Genomic DNA, 14445 nt, shown 5'->3' with positions numbered 1-14445 from the left:
AAAAAAGGAGAAACCAAGGCCTGAGTAACACAAAATCAGATGGACTTTTGTCATTGTTTTACCTCACAGCTTCGCTGTGCCCACGTGGATGGCCTGCTGTTCGGATCGCTTACACAGCTTCATCTGGATTCTCCTTCTCATAGCACAAAGACTGCTGTTCATAACAAGGTCTGTCCTAGCTAATGATAAAGCAGGCTTCGAGGGGAAGCCATGCGTGGACGGAGCCTCGACACCGACACGTGCGCTTGGCCTTCAAGTCGCCGCGTGTGTTAAGCAGGCGAGTGGCGTGTCGTTGCCGAAGAAGTTGCCTGGACTTTGCTCTCTTGCAGAAACGTTGAAAAAAGAAAAAAGGAATTGACACTGCACAAGACGCCCACGTTCAAATACTGTTCAGGAAGTCTTCACAACACTTGCGAGCGGAACACTGCTCAGCAACAACACGGGAGATCAATAATGGAAACTTTAAAACATGCCACACACCAACACTACACTCTGTCGCCATCCGAGGTGTCACTGGTCGTTGAACGCGCCTCTTTCAATTGCGTGGTGATGTGCTCCAGCTCCGCCACTTTGGTTTTGGCGTAGTGGCAGTACACCATCTTTATGCCACTTGCGATGGATCTTTTTATGAGTATGTCGTAGCGAACAGCATGCTTGTTGTACTTCTCGGCACGCTTGTAAAGGCGTTTGGGGCCACGGATTTTCTGGTTCAGGAACCCTATCTGACGGTAAGTGTTGTCCAGTTTGTTCCGTATGGCCGCAGCTCGACCCTCCAGTGTCTTATTTTTGTTGGTCGATACATCGGTCACTACGACGCCACTGTTGCCACTGCTGCTACACTTCCCATTGGGCGCTGCCATGTTCTGCACCACCAATGTGCTGCGCTGCTTACCTGAGCAGCCAAGAACAGGTAGCGGCCTTCAGCCAGCCACAGCGCGTGTGTTGAAAGTCGTTCCAGCAAGAGAAGCTTGGCGGCTTCAGTTGCCTCCTTCCTCCGTTAGCTTCCCGGTCTTCGTTGTGTCACGCTGCGGTAAGCTAGCGGTTTTTATGCAGGGGTGGCAGCGCGTGCAATACCGGAATGGACGCGCCTGTACGCCACCTTGCATCCAATTCTAATGTAACGCAAAGAAGAAACCCCATGTGTAAAAGGTTATTCTTGCTTTATTTATTTTTAAAAGGCAGTTCGCAATTTCTTCTTTTTAGTTGTTTGTACATGGGATGACAATCAATGTGAACTTATCTTACATATGTTACAAGTTTTTTTGGCCAATCCATTTTTTCACAGGCATGTTTGTGTTCCACACTGAAAAAAGAAGAGAACAGTGTAATAGTCTTCGTTTTTGACAATTGCAAATACCGTGGCTATTAATGTTTGAGTTCAAGCTGGAAAGAAACGAACAACAGTCATTCAGTTGCTCTTGTTTAACATCTAAGACCAGGTAGACCGTGCACCTGAGGCTGTCATGGACATGTGCTAGTTGTTGCATTACATTAATGTTTATTTCCCTCTGTCTCGTACTCTTACTATGAGTACGCTGACGCCATTTTGTCATATGCCTTTCAAAACGGAGTGCATATTTATTTTCCAGAATTTATTTTCTCACTTTTCTGGGTGTTACGCGACCGCCGACTTGGTGTTTTTAGCCAGACAGTCTCTTGGTTAACGTATTGTATACAATACACTATACCTTAGCCAAGCCCCTCCCCTGTCGAACATTTTCAATTCGGCATTTGCGTATAGTACACGCACACATACAAACGTACGCAGAAAAGTATATTTCAGGGTGAGAGGGTTTTCTCAATAGATTATTGGCTACGCACCTGATAGAACGTACACACCTGATGAGGCCGCGTGGAGCGCGAGGAGAGCATTGCGCGTGGTTGAAGTTAATAGACTGCTTCTGCAGCTCCAGTTTGGAGCATATGGCCCAGCGTCTGTAGGGTGTTAAGCATGGGGTGCGGCGGGCTTCTCTTATGGTAACTGGCTCCCCGCCATCGTACACATAGCCGATGTTGGCTAGTGAGGAGACGCGTTCCTAGAGACGGAACGAATGTTTCCTTTCATGATAGAAAAGAAATGGAACTGTACAGTTATTCAGGAATATGTACAAATGTCTTCGGCTTTTATAGCCCGTCGTTTCCTTACACAGAAGTGCGAAGAAGGCAGTCACTACTGTTGCCGCGAATCAGGTGACGTCTCACTGATCCAACCACAAGAACGGGCGCAGATATTGGACCACTCGGCTGAAGAGAAACACGGGTGAAAATGTCGAGTGGGTCGAACAAGCGCACCGCACAATCACGTACCGGGCACACGCCTTGAAGATATCGCAGGGCGCAGAGGAAGAGTCTGGTGGAGGGGGAAAGTTGAGCGCCTCTGTGGGGAAGAAGGCCGCTGACACGAACGTTAGCAGCAGTCCATCGCTGCGTTCAGGTACAGTGATTCTAGAACCTACAGAACACGGCAGTCCAGGTGCTCGATTTCTGATAAATGCAACTGCTACGCCATTCCACTCTTCCGAACCGTCGGTGCCTTATCACGCCTCCGCCTAGGTGACAATGGGTGAGTGGAGAGGTTGACTCCATGATAAATGCAACAGTGACGCCGTCTTACACTGTACAAACCCACACAACAAAGGGTTGTTCGCGAAGCTTCCGTCGAGTTCATTGCAACCCGGCCACATTGAACTGCCAGGCCCACCTGCAGGACAGCGTCGTGCTTTTCGCTTCTGACCGGGCGCCGATATGGGTGTTCAGATCAGCTCACGCACAATGGCGTCTCTTAAGACGAGCTGCCGGGCCAGATGTAACAAATGTGAATGGGAAGTGGAAATGGTCATATATCGGGAGAACAGCAAGGTTTGAGATTGGGCTAGAGTATGTAGTATATCTTCAACAAGCACACTGATTGATTGATATGTGGGGCTGAACGTCCCAAAACCACCATATGATTATGAGAGATGCCATAGTGGAGGGCTCCGGAAATTTTGACCACCTGGGGTTCGTTAATGTGCAACCAAATCTGAGCACACGGGCCAACAGAATTTTCGCCTCCACTGAAAATGCAGCCGCCACAGCCGGAATTCTATCCCGTGAGCGGCGGGTCAGCATCCGAGTACTTTAACCACTAGACCACCACGGCGAGGCTCAACAAGCAGAGTATGAGCGGACTAAGAAAGCGGAGAGACGCTCAGTTTGAATGAAGATCTTTTGTTGTTCAAAAACACACGTGAATGTACGTGTATGTAGTCGTACTACAACACGTGATTGCACGCAAGCAGTACAAGTTGAGTAGAAAAACATTATCGGACGTAACAAAATACACATGCCAAAGCATAAGAAGAAAACAACGAAAAGCAAGTCATACATGTGTACCATGGTTTACGCTTTTCGTTACGTTTTCAATACATCCCCACCTGGAAGTGAGCGTCCATCTTTGTTCATTTCATTGCCCGGTAAGAGTGGCCTACAAACATACTGTCGCGGCCCGTGTATTCAAGACAAGGTGGGTTTTTTTTCGGCGAGAAGAGAACAGCTGGGCATTCTGCACGGTAGGGGGTAGACCCTGGCGCCCGAATATGGCGATCACGGAAGCTTACTGGGGCTGAAATGCACGGCTGACGCGCAGAATGTGCGCCAGTATTGAATAGGCCCTGCAAAGAGACGTGGAGACCCGGCCGAGATGGTGGCTTAGAGCATTGGGCCACTGAACAGCTGATGACCAGCCTGAAAAGGAGGGACCGTTCCTCCCTGTATTTAATCCGCAGTTCGCCAGCTGGGTTGGTGGTTCCTAGCTGTCCACACAAAAACGTCGCCTGCCAAAGGTTTTCTTGTCCATGGACAACATTGTAAGGACTCGCATTTGCTATAACAATTGTTAGCGATTGACAGAATATTTATCGACCCGTTTTCTTGCTGTTTTCTCCTCTACGTTTCTCAAGACCAAACCCATGCATTGGTTGCTCTTACTGAATATAGCTTTCGCGTATGCTCCTGTCATTCAGAAACAATCTCTGATAGACAGCTCTTACGCAGACGAACCCTCGAAGTAACGTATACGACAGTGCCAAACACAGAATCAGAAGGAAAGCAGATGCAGATATTGCATCTCTAGGTACTCGACTATGTGCTATGCTGAATATTCATAATCTTCCCAGTAACTACTGCTCCCTATCATTTCAGAAGTGCTTTGGTACCTTGCTTTTGGTGATGGGACAGTACCCCGGCACTTCAATGTGGCTAAGAATCAACAGGTCACCTGCACCTTCTAAATATGAAACATTTGTGTGCGCGCAAGTATTTTCACGGAGGCACTCCGGGTGCATGCCGCTTCCGAATTTTAATTCTGTCTGAAATAGGATGTTTAGCCGCGCCAGAGGTTTCGTCGGGTGAATTAGGCGTACGTTTACGTACCATTGTTCCAGTGGGTAGTTGAGGAGTTGAAGCCCAATATAACTGTGCTGGAGGGAGGCACACGCAGTAAATTTTTATAGTTGTGATAAGAATTTAAAACTTCACATTTATCCGAGTAGCATGTCACACTAAAAAAAAGCCGCCTGCGTCTTCCCACGGGGGTAAATCTAGTAAATGAGTCACAGAGGGGGGGGGGGGTATTGGGTGAATGTCACATAATTGCGTATGGTTTCGGAATGCTTCACTGTTATTTCTTATTATGGGTTGAATGAAAGAGACGCGTTTCCTTCCACTAGTAGAGGACGCTGATGTTGGATTGTGCCCCACTACTGGTTGAAGGTATTGTTGCTTCCATCGCACCTACTCTTGTCAAGCAAAGCGTCGTGTTTAGCGAAAGCCAAATAACGATGCCCTTGACTGAATTCTGAATGCGTGATCCAGTGCCCACATATACGGAGTTGCCAGTGAATGGTTGTGCAGCACGAGAAGACAGTTTTTTACTAGGGGGGGAGGGTGATTCTTAAATGAAAAGAAGAGAAAAGTGAGCCCCGTAGCTGTCTCATAGGGGAGGACACCTCAAGAGTAGCTCATGAGGGATAGGGGTAAGGAGGGATTAAAAGGATGGTATTAAAAAGTATAGAGATAGAGAGAGCGGAAGGAGAAAGCAAGGCACAGGGACAGCCACATACTGAAGTAAGAAGATAAAAAAGATGGACACGGTCGCAGGAGTCCGAGGACGGGGCACTACTCGGCGAGAGCCCTTCTCAGCGTAAAGAGATGGCGTTGGGCGAGCCAGTCGGCCAGGGCTGCGCTGTCGTCGGAGATCGCGGGGCACATCGGTCGGCACGAAATCCAGCGAGACAATTGAATTGCTGCACAAACTTGAAGGAAAACATGGGATACAGGAAAGAGCGCAGAAAAAAAAACTGCGCTCTTTCCTGTCTCCCATGTTTTCCTTCAAATTTGTGCAGCTATTCAATTTTTCAAGTATGAACCAACTAGTCTGCAAAAAAGTATTGTTCCAGCGAGATAGTCCCTCTTTTTCTTTTCTTTTTTACTACGCTGCCTGCGTCGGCCTTGCGAGGCGAGAGAGGGGAAGGGGAGGGACAGTTGGTTGTTGTTGTTGTTAGTGGTTCATGAGGAAAAGGAAGAAGGCACCTAATTTCTGTCTGCCTACAGGCGACACGGCGCAGTGCCTTTGGGGTGGGGTGGAGGGGGATGAAAGAGGATAGGAGAAATAGTGTGTGGTGTGTAAGGAGGGATGTCTGGTCCGCTTCAGCGCGAGCAGCAGGCCGTCGGCAAGTGCAAGGGCAGCAGGGCTCTTGGGATCAGCGGTAGGCAGCAATTCCTGACTCCTCCACGAACTACGCCAGGCTGCGGAGTGCTGCTGGATGTGGACGAGACGGGAACAGCAGGTTTTCCAGGGTGGAGACGGGCAGACCCTGTCTCCTGTAGGCCGTGTAGGCCCTCAAGCGTTCCTGTGCTAAGCCAGGGCAGGCACAGAGGAGGTGTTCGAGGGTCTTTCGGTCTCCGCAACGGCTGCAGGCCGGGGAGGGACAGAGGCCCTTGGCGTGGCGGCGGGCCGCCGTCCACACGCAGCCAGTCCGCAGTCGCAACAGGGAGGCCCGTTCTCTCCTGGTGAGGCCCGTCTCTGCGAGAAGCTTTGGTCCTCGCCCGCTGGCCACCCTCGGGTCTGGGTGGACTGTGATGAGTGGCCTCTTGAGACGGGCCTGTGAATAGTCCCTGGCCGCCACGGCACAGGAGTAGGGAGTACCAGGCTGGTGGGCAGCCTTGGCGAGGGTGTCCGCCTTCTCGTTTCCAGCGATGCCCACGTGGGAGGGCAGCCAGTGGAAGGAGACGGACACCCCGGCGTCGGTGAGGGCGCGAACCTTGGCTCTCAGGAGGCAGGCCGTCAGTCCAGCACGGGGAGTTGGCCAGGGTCTGCAGGGCCGCCTTGCTGTCACACAGGACCACGGCCGGCTCAAGGGGGATGTCCTCAGCCAGCAGGTCTACTGCGAGATGCAGTCCAGCCAGTTCCGCAGCCGTGGAGCTCGCCGGGAAGGGAAGCCTGCACTGCCGGCAGTTGGTTCTGGACGGGATTACGCATGCGGCCGCTGCGGTCTCGTCTGGCATCACAGATCCGTCCGTGAACACCTGCAGCCGTCCCTAAAGTCGTTCCTGGAGCTTGCAGGAGGCCGCCTGTTGCAGTGCGGCCACAGGCATTCGTCGCTTGGTTGCCCCTTCCAAGCAGAGGTGGACCTCTGGTGGCTGGTGGTGAGGCGGTAGAGAGGCAACCGGGACTGGCGGATCTGGAACCATCTGGTGGTAGAGCAGGCAGAGGCCTCCCATCCGTGATCCTGGCTGGCTGCGGAGACGCTCCAGGAGGGCCTTGCCGTCGGTGGCGCGGTGAAGGCGGTCAATGTGGCCCAGCGCACGTTGGAGCATGCGTAATGCCAGGGGCCACTCTCCTGCCTCCGTGAGAGTCGCTGCCACCGGCGAGCTTTTGGGAAGCCCCAGGATGGCCCTTAGTGCACCCCTGTGGAGTCCCTCCAGCAGGCTTCTCCTGGCCGGTGTCAGGCTCACCAGCGTGAAGGCGTACAGGAGGACCGAGGACGCCGCAGCCTGGTTGAGCCGGAGGGCCCACTTGGTGGAGCAGCCGCGGCCACGCAGCTGCAGCCTGCTGATGGCGCCCTGGACGCGCCGCACCTTGGTGGCAGCAGCCTTGGCAGCCGGGATCCAGTTGAGTCGGTGGTCGATGGTGAGCCCCAGGTACTTCACCACCAACCTCCAAGGCAGGCTGCGATTGCCAATCCTCAGCTGTCTCACGTGAGTGCGAGCTGCCGCCAGCGGGTGAATCAGTAGGGCCTCAGTCTTGGTGGCAGAGACCTTAAGCCCGATGCCTCCGAGGTAGGTCATCACTGCGTCGAGGACCGCCTGCAGTGATCTCCTGATGGCCGGGATGGACCGCCTTGGTCCCCGGACCCAGAGTGCCACGTCATCTGCGTAGACAGAGCAGCGGGCCGGGAACCTGGTGTCTGTTGGGAGGGCCGCCGGAAGTCCTGCTAGTGCCATGTTTAAGAGGAAGGGGCTCAGTACTGAACACAGTGGGACACCTGCAGTGATGACCCTGGGTTGGCTGGTAGCCCCTCCAACACGGACGCGGAAGGTCCTCCCAGACAGGAAGGCGGTCACGAAGCCTCGGAGGCTACCGCTGATGCCGAGGCGGTCCAGGGCCACCTCGACCGCCACGTGCGGGAGTCCGTCGAAGGCACTCTCCACGTCCAGCAGCAGCAGCATGGCCACGTCCCCGCTGCTCCTGGCGTCCTCGAGGGTAGCGATGACGTCTGATATGGAATCTACCGTGCACCGGTGTCGCCGGAACCCCGTCTGCTGCTCCGGGAAGAAGCCCAGGTGGTCGGAAATCCACTCCAGTCTCTCCAGAGCCACCCTCTCCATCACCTTGCAGGGTGCGGAGGTGAGAGAGACTGGCCAGTATGAAGAGAGAGCCGTGGCCTTCCTCCGGGGCTTGAGGATTGGCGCCACCACTGAAGTTCGCCAGGACTCGGGCAAGACTCAGGTGCACCAGACGTCGTTGTAGTATTCCAGGAGTCGTTGACGGCCACCTCCATCCAGGTTGCGGAGCATTTGGAAGGTGATGCCGTCGGCCCCTGGAGCACTTCGTCGCTTGGTCCTCTCGAGGGCTGCCACCAGCTCGTGTATCGCTATGGGCTCTTCGCACAGCTCCCGCACCTGCGCAGACACACATCTGTGATGATGACAGGAGGTGGGGCAAGGGAGGGCAGCAGGCGGTGGTGCAGCAGGCAGTGGGGCTCTGTCTCTGGCAGCAAACTGGTCAGCCAGCCGCTCTGCCAGGTTCGCAGCCGTGATCGACAGGTGAACGGCCAGGGACAGTCCCTGGTTCAAGGCCCGGGACGCCATCAGCAGGCACTTCAGCAGGCGCCAGGCCTTGGTTCCATCACGTGAGCTGTTGATCGATACGCACACGCCCTGCCAGCCCTTCCAGCGCCTGCGTGCGTGGCGTCTGCAGACGGCATCAATTCGCCGGAAGACCGTCCAGAGCTCCGGTTGGCCCTTGTTCAGGGCTTGCCGCTCTGCACGTCACCGTGCCGCCCTCAGAGCCAGGTGCCGGAAGTCTGGGACGGGCTGTCCCTGCTGTACCTTGGCAGTGACTGTTGCTGCCCTCGCACTGTGGGCCACCAGTTGCAGCAGGTCCCCGCTGCTTGTGTCCTGCTTGAGTAGTCGCCGGTAGGCCTGCCAATCCACCACGCGGTACTCGCGGTCCCATGGAGCCCTACCTCTGAAGGGAGACAGCAGGATGGGCAGGTGGTCCGAGCCCCAGGTGTCCGGGAATGGCGACCAGGCATACTGGCAACCCTCCGTGGCCACGCTGAGATCTATGGCAGTGCTGGTGGCCTGCTGCCCACGACGGAGGAAGGTGTTGGCACCCGAGTTTAGGATCGCCAGCCCCAGCTGCCGGATTACATCACGCACCCCTCTGCCTCGAGCGTCAGTCCTGTGGCCGCCCCACGCTGGGTGTTTCGCATTGACGTCCCCGCAAAGCAGGAACTCCCTGCCCAGGCGATGCGCCAGCTGATGGAGGCATCTGGGGTCCCAAGGCTGGCCCGGCCGAACGTAGATGCTGGCCCCAGTGGTGTCCTGCCCCCCGATGCAAATGCCGACGGCGCAGCATTCAAAGGGGCCCCCAACCAGGTCAGCCACCTTCACCTCTGCCTGCGGGAGCTCCCGCCTGGCGTAGACAGCACACCGGGAACGCCCTTGCTGGTGGCCGTCGTTCAGGCAGGGGGCATCATGGCAGGTCGCCAGGGTGTAACCAGTCCTGCTGCTTTTGTGCAGTTTGTGCAGCAATTCAATTTTTCAAGTATGAACCAACTAGTCTGCAAAAAAGCATTGTTACAGCGAGATAGTCCCTCTTTTTCCTTCTTTTTTACTACGCTGCCTGCGTCGGCCTTGCGAGGCGACAGAGGGAAAGGGGAGTGACAGTTGCTTAGCACGAGATGCGAGTATGCGCAGTGGGGGTGTGGACAGCGCTACTCCTGTTCATTCCTCTCATGTGGCATTTCTTGTGTTCAGAAAACGCGGCGTGCTTTTTCAAATTTAGATGCTGATGTGCAATAGCTGCGTTTTTTGACTATTAAATTCAGATTTTTTTTGTTGCGGCAGTTGCTTTGTAAAAGCGTTCTTGCTCTGCCCGTTGTCCCACTGATAGATATCCACAGCTGTCAGCAGTCCTATACAAAAGACCGCTATGACGCGCAGTTGTGTCTCACCTCTACCCAAGCGCAAGAACATTTCGATGTCCTCTCACCCGGCATTGCAGCTTTCATCTGTGAGTCGAGCTGACAATATAATCGCCTCGAGAGGAATACATGGCCGTGCAGACGTGGCATGGGACCGCGTGGTGGTAAAAGGACATGAGTGGGTAGAAACACACTTGCAGATAGTTTTTTAGTCTGTCCATCTGTCGATGTCCTCTCGTTGTGTTTCGGCAGTCAGTATTAGCCTCACATGAAAAAAAATCTCTAAGAATTTCCAGCTGAGAAAGATAGAGATATACAGGAAAGGAAAAGACGCAACTTCTGCAGCCCTATTCGGGAGCATGGCTCAGCGCTTGTAGGGGGGGGGGGGAGGAAGGGCATTAAAGATGTGAAGAAGAGGTAAGGAAAGAGAAATGGCGTCCATGACTAAAGACGTTGCGGGTGGTTTCTATAGCCATTGTCTAGTCCAGTGTCCTCAAGGAAGCGAAGAACCGCCTTGAAGACCTGAGTGTGGTGCGGTGCAAGAAAGAGAAGGTCCCTCTGTGTTGCCGTGTGCTGACCGAGGCGACGGAGTGTGGTGAGCAAGACGCCGCGTTGTGTTTGAAACGCTGCGCAAACACACAAAAGATGCTTGATGGTTTCATCTGCTCCGCACGCAGTGCACGCAGGGGACGAGGCTCTGCCAAGCCGCTGACGGCGGGCCGTGGGCGAGGAGCAGCCAATGCGTAAACGAAGTAGCAGGGACCTCTCCCTAATAGTGAAACTCCGGTCAGGCAACCGGTTTGATGGTTCCATCCTTGCTACACGATCGTCAGGGTGGCAGTGTAGCAACAGCCTCCTCAATGTGAGTCTCGAAAATTCTGAGGCGCCCACGGTATGGCACACAGGGACAGCGGAGTGATTACGAATTTCCAGCTGGCGAGAGCTTCGCGCCAAAAGCGTTGGACGCGGAAAGCGTCTGCTAGCTATGCACCGCGCAGGTGGAGCCATGGTTGAAAGAAGAGGGAGCGAACGCCGGCGCAGGAGGAGGAGAGGTGAGTTGTTACTTTTATATAATTCAGGGGTTTTACCGCCCATGCCGGATCTGTGACCTCAAGAAATGCTCCGCATTTAAAACATTTTTACTCTTGACAACTTTCGAGCAGCGTTAGCCTGGTGAGCATATAAGCTCTTACAAAAATGAAATAGATGTATTTGGGGCGTTTTTTGTTTTTTCTTGTATCTTAATTTATCTCGTCTCATTTAGGTGTTTCATGTGCATTTTCCTACATGTGCACATGTTATCGGTGCGCGCCAGGTACTTCGCTGTCACGAAAGGCGTACGCATGGCCTCTGCCGCAGCATCGCTGGATGGACCGTGGCAATGCCATTGTGATGTAAACAAAAGGTTGAGTATTTGTTCAACATTTCTGCCTTGTCTCTACAATCATCATCTACCTCATCTTTTTTCCTTGCATTATCCCCGCTGCTATGGCACTTCCAAACGGCGTGAGCGATAACAGCGTGCGCGTATAGTTTCCTGTAAAGGATATATTATAGTATTATTCGCAGCAAACTAGTGAGCGCACAATTTTCTTGACAGGGAACGCAAGTAAGACAGATTACTCCCATTGCTGTGTGGCAGAAAAAAAACGATAGAAACACTCCCGTTGGCCTAAGAGTGTGAAGGCATAGCCAGGGCAGTAATAATATGTGGCGTCTTACTTCATAATACCAGGATGCAATTCGCAAAGCGTGTTCGCTTGTACTAAGTGCAGGATCGCACCTAGTAGTGCAAGGCATGCAACAAAATATATTGCAATGTTTTTTTTTCAGTTATTCTTCTTCTTTAGTACGTAAAGCGGCACTTTGACTAAGCAAGAAATAAAGGGTCGAAAAAGCACAACATAAAGTTTCACAAAGTTTGGAAGCACAAACAACGAGGGCAAGAACTGAAAGTAATGAGAGTCCTGGAATTCTTGTCCTCGCCTCTTTGTGCCTCCAAATTATGTCAGACCTTGCACCAACTAGCCTAACAACGTGTTTTAGTCATCATGTCTTTCGTTTTTTTAACCACAGCTTCGCCCTTGAAACGCGTCACGCTAAATCGTCGCACCAATTTGGACATCACTGTGACGCGATGAAATCATACGCACGTTTCGTGAAACTCAATTTATATGCGATGAATTACTTCAAAGCTAATAATTAGCTAATTTATGTTAATTAGCCGGTTTTTTAATGAGCACCTCTTACAGAGTTATCCATTTTAATGGAGGCGAAAATGCTGTAGACCCGTGTGCTCAGATTTGGGTGCACGTGGTCGAAATTTGCGGTGCTCTCCACTACGGCTTCTCTCAAAATCATATGGTGGTTTTGGGACGTTAAACCCCACATATCCATCAGAGTTATTCATTTCAGGGACTAGAACAATGCTATAAAACAGGCGCCATTTTTGACAAAAACGTTTTTGACAGTCTACTGCAACAACAACAGCAAGAACAACTGGCATCGTTTCACGTATAAGTATTCTCCAGCGCCTGAGTTCCCGCGTTAGTGCACGCCATTGAATTAGTCATATGATGTGCACTAACGCAAGAATTCTGAATTACCTTAGAATTACACTAATATGCGTGTGAATGAAACACGCATTATAGAAAATTGATGAGGTTTTGCGTCCTAAAACCACGGTATGAATATGAGAGACGCTGTGGACTTCAGAAATGTCGACCACCTAGGGTTCTTTGTAGTGCAACTTATTCTAAGTGCACGGGTCTCGATCATTTTCGGTTGCATCGGGTAATGCGGCCGCCGTGGTCGGGATTCGATTCCGCGACGTGCGGATCCCATAAGCAGACGAGCAGCATAGTGACCAGACCACCGTAACAGGTCATTTGAATATAACATGTGCACATTCAAACGTACGCAGTTTACGTGCCGGCCCAACATCACCTGGTGGTATGGTTGGGCCCCACAGAGCGAAGTTCAAGACGCCACAGCTTACACAACAGCATTTCTGGTGGTGGTGGTGGTAGTGGTTAGAAGAGGAGAAAGGCACCTAATTTCTGCCGCCATTCGGGAGCACGGCACAGTGCCGTGTCTGCAGGTCTCAGTAGTGGGTTCTTGGCTAACGAAAGTGGTCTCCAGCTTAAAAGCAACTTCCCTCTCCGAAGAACTGCATTGATTTCTCTGTCTCTGTCTCTTTCTCGATGGAACAACTGCATGCTTGGATCTGGGCAACCGGAGGGGGGGGGGGAAGAAAAAACCAGTTTTTGCCATGCTCGGGTATGCGAGTTGCTTTGCCGCGGTGGTATAGTGGCTAAGGTACTCGGCTGCTGACCCGCAAAGCGCAGGATTGAATCCCGGCTGCGGCAGCTGCAATTCCGATGGAGGCGGAAATGTTGTAGGCCCTTGTACTAAGATTTGGGTGCATGTTAAGGAACCCCAGGTGGTCAAAATTTCTGGAGACTTCCACTACGGCGTCTCTCATAATCATATATTGGTTTTGGGACGTTAAACCCCCATATGAATCAATCAATCAATCAATCAATCAATCAATCAATCGGGTATGCGAGGCGGCAGTCGCAGGTGTTCGGACAATCCCGTCAACCTCGCCCTTTTTCTTCGAGTGTGGGCTTCGATGCCGCTCGCATGCGATACTGGGTCGATATCAATTTTTTTTACTGCCCTCGTGCCATTCCAATAAGCCACGTGGGCTAGGGCAAACGTTTAAATCCCTATTGGTTGCACGGCACACTGTGGTTGATTGCATAACAGCTCTATTTTCTGCAGAGATTGCAGAGCATTTCCCAGCGCGGCTGCCCTTATTCGGTATCCTCGCATCACGCCCAGAGGGAGCTCAACGGGTCGCTTAGCGGGAACTTCCGATTGTTGCAACCGATGTGGAAGAGCGTGAAGAGCTTCTGTTAGCCCCTTTGCGCCGTTTCCCGCGGCAGCATTCGAGTATTCTGATATTTTCAAATGAAACTGAAATTCACATAAAATAAAAAAAATCTGACACGATGTATTTAACAGTCTACGTTTTAGTTTAATTCTCGTGGCAAGAAAACCAAGGTGCGGCGTCAATTGGACTTCGCAACTTCCTTCGCAGCCAGTTCAACAAAAATGCGCACGAATTGATTCTCACTCAATCGAATTAGTCACCACAAGCGAGAGACTGCGCTTTCGGTAATTGCGTGATCATATAGGCAGGTAGAAAAGGTGGTGGTGGCTGTTGATACAAGCACGGAAACTTGTGGAACAAGGAACGAAAGTAATGTGACCATCGGCATCTGCCTAAGATTGTTCATTAGGGGGGAAGGAGCCTAAGCTTTGTGGCTTCGCAAGGACTCTCCCCCTCCAAGCTCGCAGCTGAAGCAGAAATGCAAAAAAAGCCCGCAGTGCGTGAGAAAAATGACGACGAAGCGATGGCGTCTTGCGCCTCTGCTCCCGCTCTTTCCAGGGTAAATGTGAGAAGCAACCAGTTCTTCGAATGGACGAAGCAAAGGAAATTTGAAGGGCTCGTTTGTTTTCTTTTCTAGACGCAACAATTATTAGAACTTACAAACCAAGCCGTCTTATTGAGCATCGGACGCGTTATTCCAAGTTCGCAGGTTTGGTATCTGTCAGGGGCGTAGCTCAAAATTTTTTGGAAGGAGGGGGGGGGGGGCACTGGCCGGGTGTGCGAACCCCTGGGTGGGCCACTGGTTCCTGCACGCGGCAACTTACCTTTCGTCTGCTTTCCTTTCTTCACATTTAC

The sequence above is a fragment of the Rhipicephalus microplus genome, chromosome X (genome assembly GCF_043290135.1).
Source record: "Rhipicephalus microplus isolate Deutch F79 chromosome X, USDA_Rmic, whole genome shotgun sequence".
Classification (NCBI taxonomy): Eukaryota; Metazoa; Arthropoda; class Arachnida; order Ixodida; family Ixodidae; genus Rhipicephalus; species Rhipicephalus microplus.
Note: the sequence above shows the minus strand (reverse complement) of the source record.